General features: G+C 40.3%; 1 long non-coding RNA gene across 1 annotated transcript; it reads right to left on the bottom strand.

Moving 5' to 3' along the window:
• Positions 1-224: 224 nt before the first annotated feature.
• LOC141078255 (uncharacterized) lies at positions 225-25,456 on the bottom strand. The gene is made up of 3 exons (XR_012227737.1): positions 25,406-25,456; positions 11,384-11,476; positions 225-1,630 (listed from the first exon to the last, which is right to left on the bottom strand). It is a non-coding gene; the product is annotated as an uncharacterized lncRNA (long non-coding RNA).
• Positions 25,457-25,974: the final 518 nt, after the last annotated feature.

Genomic DNA, 25,974 nt, shown 5'->3' with positions numbered 1-25,974 from the left:
CCTACATTTAACCTTGTCCACCCTTGGACACAGGAAAACTGCAGCCTTCATGAAAATAAAAACAAACATAACACAGCAGATCACATAGAATACAAATTAAGGAGATGTCAGGGAGGGTGTTGTGAATCTTTTCCACCTTTTCAGAGAGAAAGTTGGAATTAAATCCACAACATGGCATCTCAGGTGCTCCTCAGCTACATATAAAGTTTTCAAAAAGTCCGGCACTCCATAAAATCAATTTCTTTATTTGAAAAAATTAAAATTGTTACATTTCATATGAATATCGAGCATTACCACTGTTAATCATGGACAAACTTTCTTCTCAGCCACAGTTGTTGTCAGTCATATGAAGACTGTATGGACAAAAGTATTCGGAGATACCTCAGTTCAGTTATTTCATTAAGTCCAGTTGTTGTCACACATTTGTACCTATACAATCCAGCCTTTCACCATGCATTCTGCCTTTACAAACATTTGCAAAAGAATGGGTCTTTCTAAAAAGCTAACTGATTTCAATTGTGGTAGTGTAATACAGTGCCAACATTGTAACAAGTCAGTTATTAAATTTTGTTTCCTACTAAATATTCTAAAATTAACTGTGACTGATGTTAAATATTTAGGAACCTCAGCAGCTGAGCTACGATGGAGAAGAATGTGTAAATTTACCAAACAGGGTCACCAAGTGCATAAGTCTACTGACTCAATAACTACAAAGTTCCAAACATCCTCTGACAAAATTATCGGTACAAAAACTGAGAGTCTAAAGTGTTACAGCTTCATGCAAGTCTTTCACCAGATAAAAAGTCAAATGTCAGATGGAGTGGTGTAAAGAACGTCACCGTTGGACCTTAGAGCTGTGCAAATGTGTTCTGTAGAGTGACGGATCAAATCTGTCTTTTTGGCAGTTTGATAGAAAAAACTGGGTTTGGTGAATGGCAAGTGAACCTTACCATTCCTGATATTACTCCAACTCTAAAGTTTGGTGGAGGACGCTCTAACAAATGCTATGGGATTGTTTTTCAGATGTTGGCCTTGGCACCTTAATTCCAGTAAAGGGGAATCATAATACGTCAGCATACCAAGACATTTTGGCACAAATGTATGCTTCCAGTTTTGTAATAACCGTTGTAGGTGTGGAAATACTTTACATTTAATGTGAATTTGTGTATGTGTGTAGCATTCATATGCACTGAATGACACCCTGTAATACAAGCTTCGTTCCACTGTCTGTAAGGGATGCACTGTGTGTTTTGGTGTGCAACTTTAAATATACAGATACAAGAACACATTGGACATTTTTTTCAGTGCAGTTTTTTATGCAGGAAAAAAAGCTGTGTTTTACAGTATCAGCAAAGCAAATTAGATTTCCAAAATATAATTCACATTCTGGAATACTTTTTTGGCTTTTTTGAGCTGCTGGGCGCTCGTGTGGCATCCGTGGCATGTAATTTCTTTCATCCTCTGTACTTCACTCTGCTGTGTCTAATCTTCACACTCTTTTTGCTAAATTTTACCCATCAGAGAATACACTCTTCACTCACAGGAATAAGTCCTTTGTGCTCCCCTCTGGAGGCAATCCTTGTTTTCTATGCAATGGCTGTTCTATCATCCTGGAGAAGGGTAATTTCATCTAAAATTAGAAAACCATGTATCATTTCCTTTACAATTCACAAATACTTGCTACTTTGTGTTGGTATGTCACATACAATCTCATTATAATTCATTTAAGTTTGTGTGTAATGTGAAAAAATGTGTAAAAGTTCATTGAGTATCAATACTTTTTTAAGGCACTGTAGGCTGACCATTAGCCATTTTTTTACTTGTCTCCTGATATTCCAGTTTAGTGTGACATTTTCCTAATTGGATCACGGTCATATTGAACAGGTGATTGCCGCATTTTGCCAATCTTAAGGCCCTTTTACATTTAGCGATGCACCAGTGATCCGACCAGCGATATGACCCGGTCAGGATCGCTGGTGCATCGCTAAATGATCGCTAGTGAGCTTTCACACAGAAAGATCTCACAGCGATGCAGCAGCGACGCAGCGCACGATACTCACCTTTCACACACAGCGATCCTGACGTCCTCCCGCCCGCCTCCACGCGTCACTCGTCTCACACAGCAGTAAGCCCAGCAGGAAGCAGACGACGAGAAATGGAGCCGCTCGATCTCGCGCGATCAGCGATGGACAGCGGGGGAGCCGGTCGGAGGTAAGTATCACATGTAGCGATATCGCTAGCAATATCGCTATAACGTCACAAAACCAGTGACGTTTTAGCGATATTGCTAGCGATATCGCTATGTGTAAAACCCCCTTTAGTCTTATGAGCATAACCATTTAAAGAGTAAAGTCTCCTATACTGATAAAGCTGTAGGCATGTAATCATTTTGTCTCAAATGACACTATGCAAATAGTGTCTCCACAAAGGAAGAGGGCATGGACTCTAGTGCTACATGTTGGAAGTAGCAATCATAGAAGTCTGTATTAATTCTTTGCATAATACAGCTCTGGCAAAAATTAAAAGACCACTGCAAAATTTTCAGTTTGTCTGATTTTTCTTTTTATAGGTATATTTTTGAGTAAAATGTAAATTGCTCTTTTATTCTATAAACTACTGACAACATGTCTCCAAATTTCAAAGCAATAAATTTTGTATTTATTTTCAGAAAATAAGAAATGGTCAAAATAACAAAAAAAAATGCAGTGCTTGCAGACCTCAAATAATGCTAAGGAAACAAGTTCATAATAATTTAGAAACAACAATACTAATGTTTTAACTCAGGAAGAGTTCAGAAATCAATATTTTGTGGAATAACCATGATTATTAATCACAGCTTTCATGCATCTTGGCATGCTTTCCACCAGTCTTTCACACTGCTTTTGGGTGACCTTATGCCACTCCTGGTACAAAAATTTAAGCAGTTTTTCTTTGTTTGATGGCTCGTGACTATCCATCTTCCTGTTGATTACATTCCAGAGGTTTTCCATGGGGTTCAGGTCTGGAGATTGGGCTGGCCATGACAGGGATTTAATGTGGTGGTCCTTCATCCACACATTGATTGACCTGGCTGTGTGGCATGGTGCATTGTCCTGCTGGAAAAAACAGTCCTCATAGTTGAGGAACATTGCCTGAGCAGAAGGAATCAACTGTTTTTCCAGGATAACCTTGTATGCGGCTTGATTCATATGTCCTTCGCAAAGATTAACCTGCACAATTCCAGCCTTGCTGAAGCACCCCCAGATCATCACCAATCCTCCACCAAATTTCACAGTGGGTGCAAGACACTGTGGCTTGTATGCTTCACCATAGACTGAAAATTAGACTCATCAGAGAAGATTACCTTACTCCAGTCCTCTATGGTCCAATCCTTATGGTCTTTGGAAAACTTCAGCCTGGCTCTCCTTTGCTTCTCAGTGATTAAAGGCTTTTTCTAGCTTCACATGAATTGAGCCCTGCTTCTAGGAGCCTGTTACGAACTGTTCTTGCAGTGCACTTCACCCCAGCTGCCATTTGCCATTCCTTTTGTAGGTCACTTGATGTCATCCTGCGATTACTGAGTGACATTAGAATAAGATGACAGTCAGTGGAGAGTCATTTTCGCCCTCTGCCAGTCTGTAGCTTTGTTGTCCCCAATGTCAGCTGCTTGACCTTGTTGTAATGGACTGCCATCTTAGAAATGTTAAGGATGGAGGCAACATGACACTCACTGTATCCCTCTGCTAGGAAAGCCAGAATTGAGCCCATCTTTTCCTCACTCAAGACTTTTCTTTTCAACTCCTTTGGCGTAGTTAAAAGTAATTTTTTCATTCCTATTAATTTTGGGATATTACGAGCACTTGTTTTGCCATCCAGCTTGTCCTATTGCAAGAGGATTGTGAACACCACAGCAGGTTTTTTGTACTTTCCTTTGTTAAATAAGATTTGGTTCAGGTGAACACCTAGCCAGAAGCACATTAAGTAGAATGAGGTGTACTCTGGTTGGAATTCAACTGACACTGGAATGAAATGGCTGTCAGACATGTAGAGAAGCTGATTTTCATAAAACTGTGCAGTGGTCTCTTAATTTTTGCCAGAGCTGTATATCTTTATAATTGGGATGACATAAAAATTAACTCATACTTGCCAACTCTCTTGGAATTATGAGAAGACTCCTTAAAAAAGGGTTCCGAAAAAAGTGACAGTAAATCTTCCAGGTTCCTTGGTCTTTAGATTGTATATGCACAGTGGATCTTTCCTGGGTTATATACATTTAAGTGACATGTCCTGATTGTGGCAAATAAAAAAGGCTGGCCTGGGGTCTGTGAACTGAACTGGGCAGAAGTCCTTAAGAAAGGTTAGCACTGCAGCCTTGAGGCACTGGGGTCCTGGGTTCAAATCCCACCAAGGACAACATCTGCAAGGAGTTTGTATGTTCTCCCCGTGTTTGTGTGGGTTTCCTCCGGGTTCTCCGATTTCCTCCCCCATTCCAAAGACATACTGATGGGGAATTTAGATTGTGAGCCCCCAATGGAGACAGTGCCAATAATGTCTGTAAAGCACTGGGGAATTAATGGCGCTATATTAATGAGTAAAATAAGTAAATAAAAAACTAAATAACCTTGATTTAGTGGAAGGGGAACCAATATGACTCCTTGTGGCTTTTTTCAGAACATATAGTTACACAGTTACAGTACATAGGTTGAATAAAGACCTAAGTCCATCAAGTTCAACCTTTCTTCATCAATTAGATATGTATCACTAAATTATTTATAAACCACCATGAGATAATATGAATTGATGCAATGCACATCCAAAATATAAATAACTAATTTTAATTATTAAACAATCATTATAAAAACATAAAAAATGCACGTCACATGGTAAAAAGACATAAGGGTGGACACCTGTAAGTCAGAAAATAGCACCCTGCTTGTCACAGAATATCATGAGTCAATACCCCATGAAGAGTATAGGTCCAGATGTGATATAAGTATGGGTAAAATGAGGAAGAAAAAATATTAAATATTTAAGCCAGAAATAGTGGGTAACATAGTAACATAGTAACATAGTTGTTAAGGTTGAAGGGAGACTTTAAGTCCATCTAGTTCAACCCCTATCCTATCCTAACTTGCCCTAACATGTTGATCCAGAGGAAGGCAAAAAAAACCCATGTGCAAACAGTAAGCTTCACATTGGGGAAAAAAATTCCTTCCCGACTCCACATACGGCAATCAGACTAGCTCCCTGGATCAGCGCAATATTAAGGAAACTAGTGTATATACCCTGTAATATTATACTTTTCAAGAAAGGCATCCAGTCCCTTCTTACATTTTAGTAGGGAATCACTCATTACAACATCATATGGCAGAGAGTTCCATAGTCTCACTGCTCTTACAGTAAAGAATCCACGTCTGTGAGTATGCTTAAACCTTCTTTCCTCCAGACGTAGAGGATGCCCCCTTGTCCCCGTCACAGGTCTAAGAGTAAAAAGATCATTAGAAAGCTCTTGGTATTGTCCCCGCATATATTTATACATTGTAATAAGATCACCCCTAAGCCTTCGATTCTCCAAACTAAATAACCCAAAGTGTAATAACCTGTCTTGGTATTGCAGACCCCCTAGTTCCCTAATAACCTTGGTCGCTCTTCTCTGCACCCGCTCCAGTTCATCTATGTCTTTCTTATACACCGGAGACCAGAACTGTACACAGTATTCTAAGTGTGGTCGCACTAGTGACTTATATAGAGGTAAAATTATGTTCTCCTCATGAGCATATATGCCTCTTTTAATGCATCCCATTATTTTATTTGCCTTTGCAGCAGCTGCCTGACACTGGCCGCTAAATGTGAGTTTGTCGTCCACCCATACACCCAGGTCTTTTTCAGTGACTGTTTTGCCCAGTATTTTACAATTAAGCACATAATTATACATCTTGTTCGTTCTACCCAAGTGCATGACCTTACATTTATCCCCATTAAAGCTCATTTGCCATTTATCAGCCCAAGCTTCTAGTTTACATAAATCCTCCTGTAATATAAAATTTTCTTCCTCTGTATTGAATACCCTGCAGAGTTTAGTGTCATCTGCAAATATTGAAATTCTACTCTCTATGCCCCCTACAAGGTCATTAATAAATATGTTAAAAAGAAGCGGGCCCAAAACTGACCCCTGTGGTACCCCACTGCTAACCGTGACCCAGTCCGAGTGTGCTCCATTAATAACCACCCTTTGTTTCCTAGCTCTAAACCCACCTACACATATTTTCCCCTATCCCCATTGTTCTCATTTTATGTATCAACCTTTTGTGTGGCACCGTATCAAAAGCTTTTGAAAAGTCCATGTACACCACGTCCACTGCATTCCCTTGGACCAGTCCGGAACTTACCTCTTCATAAAAGCTTATCAGATTAGTCTGACTGGAACGGTCCCTTGTTAACCCATGTTGATATTGGGTCATGAGGTTATTCTTCTCCAGATACTCCAGTATAGTATCTCTTAGAAAACCCTCCAGTATTTTACCCACAGTTGAGGTTAAACTTACTGGCCTATAATTTCCAAGTTCAGTTTTTGTCCCCTTTTTGAATATTGGCACCACATTTGCTATACGCCAGTCCTGTGGTACAGACCCTGTTATTATGGAATCTTTAAAGATTACAAATAATGGTCTATCTATGACTGTGCTTAATTCCTGCAGTACTCGGGGGTGTATCCCATCCGGGCCCAGGGATTTGTCAATTTTAGTGATTTTTAGACGCCGCCGTACTTCCTGCTGGGATAAGCAGGTGACATTTAACGGAGAATTTTTATCCCTGATCATGTTATCCGTCATGGGATTTTCTTGTGTAAAAACTGTTGAAAAAAGTAATTTAGCATATTGGCTTTTTCCTCATCCTCATCCACTATTTCACCCAGACTATTTTAAGGGGGCCAACACTATCATTTTTTAGTTTCTTACTATTTATGTAGTTAAAGAATATTTTGGGATTATTTTTACTTTCTCTGGCAATGAGTCTCTCTGTCTCAATCTTTGCTGTCTTGATTTGCTTTTTACAGAATTTATTTAATCTTCTGTATTTAGTTAATGCCTCATCACTACCTACTTGCTTTAATTCTCTAAATGCTTTATTTTTATTTCTTATTGCGCCCCTTACAGCTCTATCTAGCCATAGTGGTTTCCTCCTATTTCTAGCATGTTTATTCCCATATGGTATATTTTGTGCACAGGTCCTGTTCAGGATGCTAATAAACGTCTCCCATTTTCTTTGTGTATTTTTATGTCTCAGGATATCGTCCCAGTTAATTGCACCAAGATCATCTCTCATCCGTTGGAAATTTGCTTTCCTGAAGTTTAGTGTCCTTGTAACCCCTCTACTACACATCTTATTAAAGGATACATGAAAACTTATTAATTTGTGATCACTATTACCCAAGTGACCCCCAACCCTTACATTTGATATGCGGTCTGGCCTGTTGGTTAATATTAGGTCTAGCAGTGCCCCCCCTCTTGTTGGGTCCTGAACCAGTTGTGACAGGTAATTGTCTCTCATAGTTGTCAAAAACCTATTACCTTTGCTGGAACTGCAGGTTTCGGTTCCCCAATGTATTTCAGGGTAGTTGAAGTCCCCCATAATAATGACTTCTCCTTGAGTTGCAGCTTCATCTATTTGCTTTATGAGGATATTCTCTGTTGCTTCCATTATTTTTGGAGACTTATAACAAACCCCTATCAGTAATTTATTATTTTTCCCCCCTCCCCTTATCTCTACCCACAGGGACTCTACATTTTCATTAGATTCATATATATTATCACGAAGGATGGGTTTTAAGGATGATTTTACATATAAACACACACCTCCCCCTCGCTTATTTGTTCGGTCATTTCTGAACAGACTATAGCCCTGTAAATTAACCGCCCAGTCGTGGCTCTCATCCAGCCATGTCTCAGATATCCCCACCATGTCATAATTATGTTCCAACAACATTAACTCCAATTCCTCCATTTTGTTGGCAAGGCTTCTGGCATTAGTATACATGCACTTTATGTATCTCTCTGTACCTCTATTCTTTCTTAAATTATTAACTGTTCTAACCCCACCCCCCATGCCACCCCCACCCCCGATGTCATTATTTGTGCCCAGGTCTCTATCTGCACTGTTTTCCCCTCCTATAAAAGGAATACCCTCCCCCCATCCCTAGTTTAAACACTCCTCCAACCTTCTAGCCTTTTTCTCCCCCAGCACAGCTGCACCCTTCCCATTGAGGTGCAGCCGTCCCTAGCGTAGAACCTGTAGCCAACTGAGAAGTCGGCCCAGTTCTGCAGGAACCCAAACCCCTCCTTCCTACACCAATTCCTGAGCCACTTATTAACCTCCCTAATCTCCCGTTGCCTCTCTGGCGTGGCACGTGGTACAGGAAGTATTTCCGAAAATACCACCTTGGAGGTCCTTGCTTTAAGCTTGCAGCCTAATTCCCTGAAATCATCTTTAAGGACCTTCCACCTACTTCTAACTTTGTCATTTGTGCCAATGTGCACCATGACCGCTGGATCCTCACCAGCCCCTCCCAGTAATCTGTCAACCCGATCAGCGATGTGTCGGGCTCGAGCGCCAGGTAGGCAGCACACCGTTTGACGATCCCTGTCTTTGTGACAGATTGCCCTATCTGTTCCCCTAATAATTGAGTCTCCCACTACCAGAACCTGTCTGGCCTGCCCTGCTCTCCTATTTCCCCCTTACTGGAGCAGACACTCCTCCGGCTTTCAGAGGACATGCCTTGCTGCAGCAGTGCTACTCCTGCACTAACACTCCCCTCATCTGCCAACTTAGCAAACTTATTGGGGTGTGCCAGATCAGGACTAGCCTCCCTGGTGCTCTTCCCTCTACCCCGCCTTCTAACTGTCACCCAGCTAGCTGCTTCATTGTCCTGCAGCTCCAACCTAGCATCCCCCCCTCATCTATCCCATATAGCGTCTGCTCAGTGAGCAGAAGACTCCTTTCCATATTGTCTATGGATCTCAGTGTTGCCAGCTGCACATTTAGATCCAGTATCTGGGCTTCCAAATGCACAACGTGCTCACATCTTGCACAGCAGTATGCACCCTCAACCGGCTGTTCAAGGATTTCATACATGCGGCAAGACGTGCACTCGATGGCATTGGCAATAGTGGAGCACATCCTAATGGGGATTGCACCAGACAATAAGATAAGCAAAAAAAAAAAAAAGTATTAATAAAATGTAACAGCAATTCAGTAATACCTCCCTTGGAAACTCCCTGAATCCAAAGTCACTGAATCTCAAGTCACACACTTACCACAGTTCGCACTTACGCTCAGGTCACACTCAGCTCGTTCACACTCACTCAGGCAGAAGATTTAAAAGAGTTTTTTTTTCCCCTTTTACCAGCACACCACCTTGCTGCTCAATGCACTTCCAAAAAGTAGAGCCTCAAAATCGAGTGATTGTGAACACTAAGTACACCACCTACCAACAAAAATAGTGTACAGTCTACATCATAGAAAATGAATATATGAGCAAAAATGACCAGGCAGGAAGCATAATAATATGAAAAGTTTCATCAACACAGGATGTCAAAGATCTTCCACACATGACGCGTTTCGCTAGTGATCATCAAATATATCACCACCATCCAAACTGGTGCACTGTCCATCTACACCATAGACAATGTATCCAAGGTACCTGGCGTTCATGCTACTTTTCTGCGCACTGTGTTGCATACCTGGTAATGTTTGCTTATTGATACATTGTCTACTGTGTAGACTGTACACTATATTGGATGGCATGGTATGTACTTTGTGTTCTTAATCATTCGATTTAGAGAACATACTCCATAGCTTATTACCCGCTATTCCTGCCTGGTTTCCATGCCCCCCAAAGTCATTTTTCTGTTTCCTGATCCTGTGTTTCGTCTTACTTCTTTATTCATTCTGTCATCTTATATGTCTCATTAATGATTTTTTTTATTGATTAATAAAAATAAATTATCTTTTTGAATTTTCCATGCACCTATTCATTATGGGTTTTCAATAGTGTAGTTTATAGGCATTGACCTATTGATTTTGGTGTCATATTTTTCAGCCAAAGGAACAGATCTGACAGTATATCTTCTTCATCTTCTACATGTTAAGCTGCTGTGGACTTAGATGTTGGATCACTGTCTGGAACGTCTTCCTAAACCAATTTGACAAGGATGTTTCTGCCAGAAGTGCAAGATTCCATGCGGAGTTCATTAGCTCCCACAAGCCTCGCCACTGCTGCAAGGTAGTGATCTGAGGCATGATATGTGAAAAATATTGATTGTGAAAAAACTCCTTTAATTAAGAAATATTAATTAAAGGTCAAAGAAAGTAAAAGGACTTCAAATGCATATATGAAAATGTGTGGCATGTGCTTGACCTGTTCCTGACAAACCTTTGTCACTAAAGTTTAACATTTTATGAGGTATAAAAAATATGCAAAAAAAACACAATAAGCATTCCGTATAGACAGCATGGCGTGAAATTGTTGCAAAAATTTAGCGCCTTTCACTTTTTTCATCTCAGTGATGCTTGCAAAAATGAAACAACTTTAATTAGCTATATGGACAGGGGCATAACTAAAATAGCAATGGTTGCAATCACACTCGGGCCCTAGAGACTAGAGGGGTCCAAAAGCTCCGTTTCCTCATATGAAAAGACTATTATTATTTAAGACCTGTGATAATTGAGGGCCCTGTTTGAAATTTTGCCCTGGGGCCCACAAGCTTCAAGTTACGGCTCTTTGTATGAAACTGATATTTTGTCACCAAAATTTCTTCTGTTGTCTTCATTTTTGGTAATATGAGAAAAATTCAGTTATTTTATTTCAGAAGTTGGGAATTTTTTTATTAGGTCAAAATTCCACAATTTTTTTTCAAAGTTGTTTTTTATGTTATAATTGACAAAAAAATCTACAGTGCAAAGGGTTAATAATCTGTCTACAAATTTCCCTGCAAAAAAAAAAAATGCTGATAGTGAAAGCCATGAAGCTGACACTTGGCTTCTGAATAAATAACCACTTCACCCCATGTGTGCGCTGAGCTGCGGAATACGCTGCCTCTTTAAAAACAAATAGTGATTAGTCATTCTGCAAACCATTAATCATTTTGTCCCTTAATGTACAAGCAGATGCTGAGAAAACCTTATTTTCCCATTTTCCAAGACTGTGAGCTGGAGTATTAGCCAGGTGGCTCCCACTGAAAGTTTCCTTATGATGTCGGTCTACTACCTTTGTATGGAGCTTTATAAGTCAAAGCTGTATGCATCGCTAGAAAGGACTATTATTCTCAGCAACACGTGTGTAAAATTCCAAGCAAAATTAAACTTGTATTTAAAATGTAGCATGAAAAGAAAAAAAAAAAGTTACCCTGTCCGGAAACTGGGGAGCAAACAGCTATCAACAGGCAATGCGCTTCACTGTAGAATAAAAGCCTATCTATGGCCGATGTTGACAATGGTGCTGTTCATGTACATGTGAAAGAAAAGAAAGTTGAATAAATATTAGAAAATGCATCACTTCAAATACAGTCTTTACATGAGACATTGCTATTTTCCAATCATATGCCACCATGTTATCATCCTTGAAGTGCGTTATATTGTGATCTCACAATGGATGGACTTTCCCTTTGAGGTTCTTATTACAATATGGTTAAAACCACTTTATGTTTGCTGGCATTGTGTTTCATGTGTCATCTTTTGAGGATTTTCTATTTTTTTCCAATAACAGATGCCTATTTTGCAGCAGATCATAAAAGTAAAGACAAATACCATGCTGTCCCTACTTTGAAAATTTGAAGCATTGGGGATCATGAACATTACCATAGTATTATGGCTTAATAAAACCTCCATGTTATATAGAGCCACCATACAGACATCTAGTGGACATTAGGGATGAGTGAGTAGTGAAGTATTCGGACTCGCTGTACTCATTACAAGTACCTCCTAATACTCGGGTACCGTAACGAATAGCGAGTCCAATGTAAGTCTATGGGAAATGCGATTAATGGGCTGTGTGTGTGATGGGCTGGGCGGGGACTGTGCAAACACTGTGCTGGGCTGTGCGGGACTGTGCTGGCCTGTGCGAAGGCTGTGCCAGGCTGTGCGGGACTGTGCTGGCCTGTGCGAAGACTGTGCCGGGCTGTGTGGGACTGTGCTGGCCTGTGCGAAGACTGTGCCGGGCTGTACTGGCCTGTGCGGGACTGTGCTGGCCTGTGCGAAGACTGTGCAGAGCTGTGCGGGACTGTGCTGGCCTGTGCGAAAACTGTGCCGGGCTGTGCAGGACTGTGCTGGCCTGTGCGAAGACTGTGCCGGGCTGTGCTGGCCTGTGCGAAAACTGTGCCGGGCTGTGCAGGACTGTGCTGGCCTGTGCGAAGACTGTGGCGGGCTGTGCGGGACTGTGCTGGCCTGTGCGAAGACTGTGTTGGGCTGTGCGGGACTGTGCTGGGATTTGAAGGTACTGTGCAGGGACTATGCCGGGCTGTGCCGGGACTGTGTGGGCTGTGCCGAATATTGCGAGGCAAGTAGTGAAATACTCGCCAGGATTCAAGTACCGCAAGTACTGCATTACTCGCCGAGTAACGAATCCTAACGCGTATACTCGCTCATCCCTAATGGACATCTGTTGGGCCCTGATGTGTTGTAATGCATTCCATCTGATGTGATATTACAGTATTATGGATGCACCATATGGCAGCACAAAATATGCTAGAATTCTACAGTGAGGAGCTGCAAGCACTTTGTGTGATTCCATTACTGATCAATGCACACAACTCTGTTTTCTCCAATTCAATCTGGAGGCAAAGATAGTTTTTACCTATGAAATCTGGAAATAGGAAAAATCATGATGGTGCCATATGGGGTCATTATACTGTGGCAAACAACATTAATATCCAGAGATATAGGGACCCTGCTTGAATCATTAAGGACCTCCCTTGTGCATGAAGCCCTAATCTGATAAAAAAAAATGCTTAAGGAGTAACTTAACTCTTTAAGTGGTTTTATTTTTACCCCTTTCATAAAACTTTTGAGTACAACCATCGGTAGTTATAAAAAGCATATTTAGTATTACTTACACTTCCCGGTCCAGCAGCAGCTCGCTGCCACTATCCTGGTGTCTATTGTTGTCTGCAGTGCTGATGTCAAATTCACAGCTCTGTAGCTATTCTCATAGAATCATAGAATCGTAGAGTTGGAAGGGATCTCCTGGGCCATCTGGTCCAACCCCCTGCTCAAAGCAGGATTTGCTAAATCATCCCAGTCAGATGTCTGTCCAGCCTCTGTTTGAAGACTTCCATTGAAGGAGAACTCACCACTTCACGTGGCAGCTTGTTCCACTCATTGATCACTCTAACTGTCAAAAAGTTTTTTCTAATATCTAATCTGTGTCTACTCCCATTCAGTTTCATCCCATTGCTTCTAGTCTTTCCTTGTGCAAATGAGAATAAAGTTGATCCTTCTACAACGTGACAGCCATTTAGATATTTGTAGACAGCTATTAAGTCTCCTCTCAGTCTTCTCTTTTGCAAACTAAACAATCCCAAATCCTGCAACCTTTCCTCATAAGACAGGGTTTGCAGACCGGTCACCATTCTGGTTGCTCTTTTCTGAACTTGCTCCAGTTTGTTGATGTCTTTTTTAAAATGTGGTGCCCAAAACTGGACACAATATTCCAGATGAGGTCTGACCAAAGAGGAGTAGAGGGTAATAATGACTTCATGTGAGCTAGACTGTAGGCTTCTGTTAATACATCCTAGAATTGCATATGCCTTTTTTGTTGCTGCAACACACTGTTGACTCATATTCAGTCTGTGATCTATTAGTTTACCCAAGTCTTTTTCACGTGTGCTGTTGCTTAGCCCTATTCCTCCCATTCTGTATATGCTTTTTTCATTTTTATTGCCCAGATGTAATATTTTGCATTTTTCCCTGTTAAAAACCATTCTGTTAGTTGCTGCCCACTTCTCCAGTTTATTTATATCTTTTTGAATCCTCTCTCTCTCTTCTCTAGTATTAGCTATCCCTCCTAGCTTTGTGTCATCAGCAAATTTAATCAGTTTACCCTCAATTCCTTCATCTAAATCGTTGATAAAGATGTTGAACAATACAGGGCCCAGGACAGAGCCCTGTGGTACCCCACTTGAGACATTCTTCCAACTGGATGTGCAGCCATTTACGACCACTCTTTTGGTCCGATCACTAAGCCAGTTATGAATCCACCTAACAGTTGCCTTGTCCATTCCATACTTAGTCATTTTTTCAATAAGGATTGTATGAGATACTTTGTCAAATGCTTTGCTGAAGTCAAGATATACTATATCTACAGCATTTCCTTGATCCACCCATTCAGTGATTCCGTCATAGAAGGAAATTAAGTTAGTCTGACATGACTTATTAGTTACAAACCCATGCTGACTCTGTTTAATCACTTCATTCTTATCCAGGTACTGACATACATGTTGTTTAATAATTTGTTCAAAGATCTTTCCTGGTATAGAAGTCAGACTCACCGGCCTATAGTTGCCTGGGTCCACCTTCTTCCCCTTTTTGAAGAGAGGAACAACATTTGCTCTTCTCCAGTCTTCTGGGACTTCTCCTGTTCTCCAAGAATTTTCAAAGATTATGGAGAGGGGTTCAAAAATTTCTTCTGCTATCTCCTTCAGTACTCTGGGGTCTAATTCATCTGGACCTGGAGACTTGAATTCATTTAGGTTAGCTAAGTGTTTCCTCACTATCTTTCTGTTTATAGATATCCTGGATTCTTCTATTCCCTTAATAGGACAGTGAAGAACAGTTGATGTTACATTTCCTTTCTGAGAGAAAACAGATGCAAAATAGGAATTTAAAAGTTCGGCCTTCTCCACATCCTGTCTTACCATTTCATCATTTTCATTCTGTAAAAATCCTACAGCATCTTTGACTTTTCTTTTACTTTTGACATATCCCCAAAATCCTTTATTATTGCTTTTGACATCTCTTGCAAGCCTCAATTCATTGTCAGCTTTAGCTAATCTGATTTGTGCCCTGCAGGTTCAGCAGACAGCATTATATTCTTCTTTAGATATGCCTCCTTCTTTCCATTTTATAAACATTTTTTTCTTCCTTTTTAACATGTGATTAAGTTCTGTGTTCATCCATCCTGGCTTCCTTAAATGCTTCCTATTCTTCCCTCTTTTCGGAATTGTCAACAATTGTGCTTTGAGAATTTCATTTTTCAAGATTTCCCATCCTTCCTGGACATTTTTGTCTTTAAGGATATCCAGCCATTGGATCCCTCCAATTCTCTTTCTGAATCCCTTAAAATCTGCCTTTCTGAAATCTAACCTTGACATCTGAGTCTTCACAGGTCTTCCGCCTCTAGTTATCCAAAATTCTAAAATAGCATGGTTGCTACCTCCTAGGGTCCCAGCCACTTTTACTTCCTCAACCATTTCCTCCCTGTTTATAAGGATTAGATCCAAGGTAGCAGTTCCCCTTGTTTTCTCCCCTACCTTTTGGAAGATAAAGTTGTCAGCAAGAGAGGATAAGAATTTCCTTGACCTGTTAGTTTTGCCTGAGAGAGATTCCCAACAAATGTCTGGATAGTTGAAATCTCCCATGACAACTATGTCATATTTTTTGGAGAACTTGGCCATTTGATGCATAAAGAGTTCATCCATATCTTCAGCTTGCACAGGCGGCCTGTAGTAAATGCCTACAATGGTGTCCTTTCCATTGTTCTGTCCTTGTATTCTTACCCAAACAGTTTCCACAGAACTCCCAGTCTCTGAAGCTTCAATCTCTGTGCAGATATACGCGTTTCTAACATACAATGCGACACCTCCTCCTCGTTTATCAAGTCTGTTTCTTGCAAATAAGTTGTATCCTTCTAGCCTTGTATTCCAATCATGTGTATTGTCCCACCAAGTTTCAGTGATTCCAATGACATCATATTTCTTTTCCTGTGTTAGTAGTTCCAGTTCTCCTTGTTTGTTGCCCATGCTTTGTGCATTAGCATAGAAACATTTTAGTTTGTGATTGGTTTCTCTTTCTCCAATATTTGTATTAATTAGATTCTTTTGTCTTTGTTCTTCCTTTCTACTTCTAATAGCAGAGTTCTCAATAGCAATATTCTGTCTGTTGCGAAAGTGTGAACCGCTGAGCTCACTGGCTGCAACGCTGTTAACATGACATCGGCACTGTAGACAAACAACAGAGCCTGAAAAAGCGTGGAATAGCCAGCAGTGGACCTGGCTATTAAATATTTTATATTTCATTTATAATTTTATATTTTTAAAAGGATTATTTTTAACTTTTTTACTTTATTTTTTAGTCCATTTAGGAGACTTGAGCCTGCAATTGTTTGATTGCTTGTTGTATATTCTTCAATACCTGTGTATTGCAGCCCATAGACAAAATTATTTTTTCCTGTGAAGCCCAGATACAGGCTTGGCTTCATAGAAGGACTAAAATGGCAGCAATGGGTGCCTTCACCAAGCCCCTGGCTACCGAGACAATTATTACATCTTATATCAGGAAGTTTAAATGGTTCTTATATGTTGTAGTCCCAATTTAGTGGTGTTAATTGGTTGGGGTCAATTAAACCACGGGTTAGAAGCACTGTAATTATCCTTGATTGTGAGCACACCTAGTGAAAATAAGCTGCGTGCTTCATCCTTTAAATTCATCACTCAATGGGGGGGTTTCGGCACCTAGACCCCAACTTATCAATACGAGTGAAAACGGACAGTAACACCCAAAATATTTTTTAAAGTTTAGTTAGCCATTAATCAAAAAGTAATTTGGCTGTTAATATTAAAATATAGTCAGTGGCATTATAATATTATTTGCTATTATTAAAAAAAAGTTGACCATTAAGTCACAACAGTGTTACACTTTGGCAACAATACATGTGATTGGTCTAAGCACCTTAGAGCAGAGATGGAAAGCCTTTTATCTGCCAAGGGCTAGTTGGATATTTATACCATCCTTTGGAAGCTGTACAAATTGCTCACTAACTCCACTTACAAAGAACATCCTGACACTGGCACTAGTGTCAGAGCTTAACCCCTTAATGACCGCCAATACGTTTTTTAACTGACGTGAGATATAAGAGAATAGCATCCCCATACAGGTGACAATCCAGCAGCTGTTGGCTGCACACTATAGCTGACAAATTGCTGCATCAGCCATGATCAGTGTTTGCATCGTTCAAATCTTTTTATCCCCTTAGATGCTGCTGTTAATAGTGACAACATCATATAAATGGTTAACAGAGTGTGGGGGCTTCTTCTTTATCCTCATCGGCACCCTGAGATCATGATTGTGTGGTCCTGTTGTTTGCCATGGCAATTCACGACCAAATAGCAGTCTTAGAGCCTAACACCTGTTCAGAAGTTAGCGACATTTAGGTGGTAAAAATGCACTTTTTCATTTCTGTCATGCCACTTTGCATTGATTCCTGAAAATGACCTGAAGGGTTAATAAACTACCTGACAGCAGTTTTCAATATGTCAGTGGGTGCTGTTTTTAAAATGGTATAACTTTTGGGGGTTTTCCAATATATAGGACCCCTAAAGTCACTTCAAACCTGCATAGATCCCTAAAAATTTTTTTTGTAAATTTCCTTGTTAAAATGAAAACTTACTGCTACATTTTTAAACCTCTTAAAAGGCTAACAAAGTAAAAGAACATTCTACAAATGGTGCTGATGTAAAGCAGACATGTGGAAAATGTTATTTATGAATGTTTTTGTGTGGTATGATAATCTGGATTAAAGGGATAAGCATTCAAAGTTTGAAAATTGATAATTTGTTAACATTTTTCTTAAATTTCTGATGTTTTTTATAAGTAAAAACAAAACATATTAACCTAAATTTACCGTTATCATAAAGCACAATGTGTCACGAAAAAACGCTCTCAAAATCACTGGGATTTGTTGAGGCGTTCCAGAGTTATTACCACATAAAGTGACACTGGTCAGATTTCAAAAATTTGGCTCTGTCACTAAGGGGTTAATCCTTCATTGCACCCACCTCAGAGTTCAATAGTGAACAATGCATGCACATGATCACAAAGCAAGACCAAACTAAAGGACCGGTGGCTGTCACAGCATGGATGCCTGCCTAAACACCGTGGTGCCCGAGAATCTCTGTGGGAGACGAATAAAAGATTATCATGGACCTGAAGTTCCCCACCCTTGCCATAGGGTACTTTCATACTATGCTGTGTCCTACCTTCATGGTCATGTTGGGACTTACGTCTGAACCCTCGAAAAACAGGATTCAGGTGTATGCGCCGACAGGGCCATTGACTTTAATGGTGCCGACGGAGTCAACGTATTCTCTGTCGTGCATTATTTTTGGATGCAATCACCTACTGGAGGTTGTCACTCAGATACAGTCTACTAGGTCTTAGTATGCACCTCCAGTAGGCATATATGCCTGAAAATGATGCATGACAGTGTACACGTTCACTCTGTCGACACCATTATAGTCAATGTTCTCATCGGCGCATATACCCAAATTTTGTTTCGTGGGCGGTTCGGACATAAACCACGATGACACTAACGAACGTAGGACAAAGTGCAGTGCAGTGTGAAAGCACCTTTATAAATGTTGCTTAGCTCCCCTGATTCAGTCACTCTTTTCTGCTTTGTTCCATTGCAGAGTTTTTCACATTTCTTACTTTTCAAGAGCTCAGTTTGTAAAATCTCAGCCTGCAGTCCACATGGGTATTTTTTCAGAGTCTTCTCTAGAGGCGTGTGCTTTCATACCCTGCTTCCCCAGATGTTACTAAACTGTGATTATGAGACTACCAGACTGCTGGATCAGTTGCTCAACTTTGATTGGCAGTGTTTGGGACTGAGTGCTGAAAGCACATGCTCCCAGAGACGATAGTAAAGAAATGTCCAGTTGGACCGTAAGCAAAAATTTTACATACTCTGCAAAAAAAAAAAGCAATACATGTGAATGCAAAATAGAAAAGAGAGGCAGTATCAGTATACAGCTCTGGCAAAAATTAAGAGACCACTTTCAAATGTTCAGTTTGACTGATTTTTCTCTTTATAGGTATATTTTTGAGTAAAATGTAAATTGTTCTTTTAGTCTATAAACTTCTGACAACATGTCTCCGAATTTCCAAGCAATAAATATTGTATTTTTTTTCTGACAAAGAAAAATGGTCAAAATTAAAAAAAAAGAGTGCTTTCAGACCTCAAATAATGCAAAGAAAACAAGTTCCTAATCATTTAGAAACAATACTAATGTTTTAACTCAGGAAGATTTCAGAAATAAATATTTTGTGGAATAACCATGATTTTTAATCACAGCTTTCATGCATCTTGGCTGCTTTCCACCAGTCTGTCACACTGCTTCTGGCTTAAAAATATAAGCAGTTCTTCTTTGTTTGATGGCTTGTGACTATCCATGACCCTCTTGATAACATTCCAGAGGTTTTCAATGGGGTTCAGGTCTGGAGAATTCGCTGTCCATAACAGGGTTTTGATGTGGTGGTATCTTAATTTTCTCCAGAGTTCTATATTTTATCAGACTTACTGTATCTTATCAGACTTCAATAGATAGAACACAGGCGATAAAGAGACTATGAGACCTCTGGTCTTCAGCACCCAGTTATAATTATGACGTAATTATTATATGCATATGTAGTCATGTCACAGTAACATATGAAGAGTAATCTAACATATTTTTGAAAATTTAAAACAGAATGAAATGGATTAAACCAAATAACACATAAGCTTTTGATTTTTTTTTATTAAACTGATTTTTCATTTCACTGCAGATCTACACAAGAGGGTAGGTGAGAAGAAAAAAAAAACAAAACTTTGATTCACAAGCAAACAAGGTTTTTGTATAACAGTTCTCTGACTTTATTAAAAATAAATACCTTGCATACAGCTCTGTGGTAGGATATCTGTAATCCTTGAAATATTACTCGCCTTGAAGCCACCTCCATGTTAAGAGTGTTTTGCCATGTTCATACTGCATTAAAGCAGACCGTTCAACACTGTGACGGACCCACCGGATGCTGCAGCCCGCGTCCGAGGGTCCGTCGCAGAATGACGGCACATCGCTAGCACATTAGCGCTCCTAATGGGAGTCAATGGCAGCATTAACGGATTGCGTTACATCGCGTTATGCCGCGGTGTAACGCAATCCGTTAAATGGACTGCAATAACGCAGTGTGACCCCAACCTACAGCTCTGGCAAAAATTAAGAGACCACTGCACAGTTTTATAAAAATCAGCTTCTGACAGCCATTCTATTACAGTGAATTCCAACCAGAGTACACCTCATTCTACTTAATGTGCTTCTGATTAGGTGATCACCTGAACCAAATCTTATTTAATGAAGGAAAGTATAAAAAACCCTGCTGTGGTGTTCATAATCTTCTTGCAATAGGACAAGCTGAATGGCAAAACAAGTGCTAGTAATATCCCAAAAGTAATAGGACTGAAAAAATAATGTCTTGTACCCACTGTGAAATTTGGTGGCGGATCGGTGATGATCTGGGGATGCTTCAGCAAGGCTGGAATTGGGCAGTTTAATCTTTGCAAAAGACAAATGAATCAAGCTGCATACAATGCTATTCTGGAAAAACAGTTGATTCCTTCTGCTCAGTCAATGTTCCTCAACTCTGAGGACTGGTTTTCCCAGCAGGACAATGGGCCATGCCACACAGCTAGGTCAATCAATGTGTGAATGAAGGACCAGTTGTACTCTAAACGACACCATTGGTTTTGCCTTTTAATGTACTGGAAAATGGGAAAAAAATTCAAAGTTCGGTGAAATTGCAAAAAAAAGTGCAATTCCACAATTGTTTTTTGCTTTTTTACCATGTACACTAAATGCTTAAACAGACCTCCATTATGATCCTGCAAGTCATTAGCCATTTGCAGATACCAAACATGTATAGATTCTTTTTTAAGTGGTAAAAAAAATCCAGTTTCTCAAAAATTTTTCGTGATACTAAATACCCCTTTTTGACTATAAGCTGAGCACATTATTTAATGATAATCTAATTTTGGAAACTGTAATAAAGTGCAACTATTTTACCTTTTTAACCCTTCCTGATGAGGCAATTTTACATTTTTGCCCTTTTGTTTTTTCTTCCCCTTCTTCAGGAAGATATAACTTTTTTATTTTTCTATCAACATAGCCATACCACCACAGTTGCCTGTTTGGCAACTTCCACTTGTTGCTTAAGGAAAATGAATTTTTAAGGGATAAAAAAAATCAGATTTCAAATGGCACCATACTAAATATGAGCATGAATTTGTGTCTTATAATTCCATTCAAAAATTCCTGGTAAATCTTCAGCAAAGATTTGGATTTCTGGATCACGGAGTGAATTACTTATACGATGGACTACTTGCTAGAGATGGGGTGCACCTTACGAAGACTGGCAAGCATGTATTTGATAGTCGCCTTGCTACACTTGTAAGGAGAGCTTTAAACTAGAACAACATGCGAAGGGAAGCAAAAGACCAGAAAAAGCCACACACCTGACAAATGCTATTGAGAACTCTGCTATTAGAAGTGGAAAGGAAGAACAAAGACAAAAGAATCTAATTAATAAAAATATTGGAGAAAGAGAAACCTATCACAAACTAAAATGCTTCTATACTAATGCACAAAGCATGAGCAACAAACAAGGAGAATTGGAACTACTAACACAGGAAAAGAAATATGATGTCATTGGAATCACTGAAACCTGGTGGGACAATACACATGATTGGAATACAGGACTAGAAGGATACAACTTATTTGCAAGAAACAGACTTGATAAACGAGGAGGAGGTGTCGCATTGTATGTTAGAAATGCGTATATCTGCACAGATTGAAGCTTCAGAGACTGGGAGTTCTGTGGAAACTGCTTGGGTAAGAATACAAGGACAGAACAATGGAAAGGACACCATTGTAGGCATTTACTACAGGCCGCCTGTGCAAGCTGAAGATATGGATGAACTCTTTATGCATCAAATGGCCAAGTTCTCCAAAAATATGACATAGTTGTCATGGGAGATTTCAACTATCCTGACATTTGTTGGGAATCTCTCTCAGGCAAAACTAACAGGTCAAGGAAATTCTTATCCTCTCTTGCTGACAACTTTATCTTCCAAAAGGTAGGGGAGAAAACAAGGGGAACTGCTACCTTGGATCTAATCCTTATAAACAGGGAGGAAATGGTTGAGGAGGTAAAAGTGGCTGGGTCCCTAGGAGGTAGCGACCATGCTATTTTAGAATTTTGGATAACTAGAGGCGGAAGACCTGTGAAGACTCAGACGTCAAGGTTAGATTTCAGAAAGGCAGATTTTAAGGGAATCAGAAAGAGAATTGGAGGGATCCAATGGCTGGATATCCTTAAAGACAAAAATGTCCAGGAAGGATGGGAAATCTTGAAAAATGAAATTCTCAAAGCACAGTTGTTAACAATTCCAAAAAAAAAGGGAAGAATAGGAAGCATTTAAGGAAACCAGGATGGATGAACACAGAACTTAATCACATGCTAAAAAGGAAGAAAAAAATGTTTATAAAATGGAAAGAGGGAGGCATATCTAAAGAAGAATATAATGCTGTCTGCAGAACCTGCAGTGCACAAATCAGATTAGCTAAAGCTGAAAATGAATTGAGGCTTGCAAGAGATGTCAAAAGCAATAATAAAGGATTTTGGGGATATGTCAAAAGTAAAAGAAAAGTCAAAGATGCTATAGGATTTTTACAGGATGAAAATGATGAAATGGTAAGACAGGATGTTGAGAAGGATGAACTTTTAAATTCCTATTTTGCATCTGTTTTCTCTCAGAAAGGAAATGTAACATCAACTGTTCTTCACTGTCCTATTAAGGGAATAGAAGAATCCAGGATATCTATAAACAGGAAGATAGTGAGGAAACACTTAGCTAACCTAAATGAATTCAAGTCTCCAGGTCCAGATGAATTAGACCCCAGAGTACTGAAGGAGATAGCAGAAGAAATTTTTGAACCCCTCTCCATAATCTTTGAAAATTCTTGGAGAACAGGAGAAGTGCCAGAAGACTGGAGAAGAGCAAATGTTGTTCCTATCTTCAAAAAGGGGAAGAAGGTGGACCCAGGCAACTATAGGCCGGTGAGTCTGACTTCTATACCAGGAAAGATCTTTGAACAAATTATTAAACGACATGTATGTCAGTACCTGGATAAGAATGAAGTGATTAAACAGAGTCAGCATGGGTTTGTAACTAATAAGTCATGTCAGACTAACTTAATTTCCTTCTATGACGGAATCACTGATTGGGTGGATCAAGGAAATGCTGTAGATATAGTATATCTTGACCAGCAAAGCATTTGACAAAGTCTCTCATACAATCCTTATTGAAAAAATGACTAAGTATACAATGGACAAGGCAACTGTTAGGTGGATTCATAACTGGCTTAGTGATCGGACCCAAAGAGTGGTCGTAAATGGCTGCACATCCAGTTGGAAGAATATCTCAAGTGGGGTACCACAGGGCTCTGTCCTGGGCCCTGTATTGTTCAACATCTTTATCAACGATTTAGATGAAGGAATTGAGGGTAAACTGATTAAATTTGCTGACGACACAAAGCTAGGAGGGATAGCTAATACTAGAGAAGAGAGAGAGAGGATTCAAAAAGATATAAATAAGCTGGAGAAGTGGGCAGCAACTAACAGAATGGTTTTTAACAGGGAGAAATGCAAAGTACTACATCTGGGCAATAAAAATGAAAAAAGCATATACAGAATGGGAGGAATAGGGCTAAGTGACAGCACATGTGAAAAAGACTTGGGTATGCTAATAGATCACAGACTGAATATGAGTCAACAGTGTGATGCAGCAGCAAAAAAGGCAAATGCAATTCTAGGATGTATTAACAGAAGCATACAGTCTAGATCACGTGAAGTCATTATTTCCCTCTACTCCTCTTTGGTCAGACCTCATCTGGAATATAGTGTCCAGTTTTGGGCACCACATTTTAAAAAAGACATCGACAAACTGGAGCAAGTTCAGAAAAGAGCGACCAGAATGGTGACCGGTCTGCAAACTATGTCTTATGAGGAAAGGTTGCAGGATTTGGGAATGTTTAGTTTGCAAAAGAGAAGACAGAGAGGAGACTTAATAGCTGTCTACAAATATCTAAAGGGCTGTCACATTGTAGAAGGATCAACTTTATTCTCATTTGCACAAGGAAAGACTAGAAGCAATGGGATGAAACTGAATGGGAGGAGACACAGATTAGATATTAGAAAAAACTTTTTGACAGTTAGAGTGATCAATGAGTGGAACAGGCTGCCACGAGAAGTGGTGAGTTCTCCTTCAATGGAAGTCTTCAAACAGAGGCTGGACAGACATCTAACTGGGATGATTTAGCGAATCCTGCTTTGAGCAGGGGGTTGGACCAGATGGCCCAGGAGGTCCCTTCCAACTCTACGATTCTATGATTCTATGATTCTTCTTGTAGTCTAAATGAGGTGGGTACTTGTCACCTGCATGTTAGTTTCTAGTAATCCAAAATGCTGCCCAGCCGGTGGCATGCACTTGAAGGTATTACTGCCGGTTGAACTCCATGTCCAGCTGAGCAAAGGTGAGCGTGTCTCTGACTGCAACGGGGAGCTCTGGTGACCCTGTGTGACGTCACAAATGTCTGAGCTTGATTCCAATCTAGTGCGTTTCAAAAGAGGGCAGGCGGCTTTCTTTCTCAGGACATCCACAGAGCCCTATAAAACTGAAAACTGGGAAAGCTATTTTAACAATGTGGCTGCAATCCTCCTATAGCAATACTACCCACAGTGCTGATGGCCTGGTGCAAGCCAAAGTAATGACATAGCTGTTTGCCTCCATTACTTTAATAAAATATTTTTGCAGCATAATTGTGCTGATGTACCTTACTTCTATTTAGTTAAACAGGTTGCCCCAACTTAAAAAATAGTCACCTCAGAGATTCTTGGTCTGTAAACTTTGATATGGCTTTGGTACCTCTTGATGGCTGCTAACAATTCTGAGTACATGATCCTATATAACCCTGTTTATAAACTTTCTCTATAATTAATTTTCATTTAGGAGAGATATGCACTATGAAATACTGGTTATTGCTACCCCTAACCTTACCCAACTAACTGTAGTGAAATTGCTGCTTCTCTTGCTTGTGTAACGCCGCTGTGTTTGGACCTTGATTCACGGCGTTACTCTGCATCTCTGCTTTAACCCTTCGCTGTTTTCCCTCTAATGTGCTGGAATGCTGTTGTCAGTTATCTGTGTGGATGCTGCTCAGTGCCCGGCTCCAATGCATAGCCGTACATGCGTGCGTGGTTCCACTGCGCTGCATGTCCACCCGTGTGTGCGGTCTCTGGCAGCCACTCATGGGTTAATAGGTCTGCTGCACTCTGCATGACTTACCATGTGTGTTCAGGCTTCAGCTCATGCCAGGTGTCCTTTGCATTGCTGATTATGTTTGGTTTTGCTTAGGGTGCATGCGGCCACACCTCCCTTCCTTTTATCAGGAATGGGTGTGTGCTACAATTGCTGCTCCAGCCTATGGCTGGGTGGCAGCTCCTATAAAAAGGTCCCTCCCCCTTTGGGGCATTGCCAGAGCTTCGCATTGAGTTCCTGAACCTTGCCATGTGAGTCTGTGTGTTCAGCTCCTTCTCTGATTCTGTTCAGTTCTGAGGGAGCTGTTGCTCTTTGTCCCTCTGTGAACTGTGTCTTGTATCTCGGCCTGCTCCGGGGGCATAATACCCAGATTGCCTGTCCTGGAGGCTGCATATCCAGGCCTGTCTGAATTGTGTCTTGTTTCTCCGCCTGCTCTGGGAGTGGAAATACCCAGATTGCCCTTCCTGGAGGCTGCATATCCAGGCCCGTGTATGTTGTGTGTTTCCTGGATCCTGGATCTGCTCCTTTACCTGACCCTGTCTGAACTGTGTTCACTGTGTGATGTTCCTGAGGTCCTTCCGTGTCTTGAACCCTGT

Source organism: Dendrobates tinctorius, unplaced genomic scaffold (genome assembly GCF_039654945.1).
Source record: "Dendrobates tinctorius isolate UK_male_01 unplaced genomic scaffold, ASM3965494v1 ptg000016l, whole genome shotgun sequence".
NCBI lineage: Eukaryota > Metazoa > Chordata > Amphibia > Anura > Dendrobatidae > Dendrobates > Dendrobates tinctorius.
The sequence above is the reverse complement of the archived record's forward strand: the minus strand, read 5'-3'. Positions and strand labels throughout refer to the sequence as shown.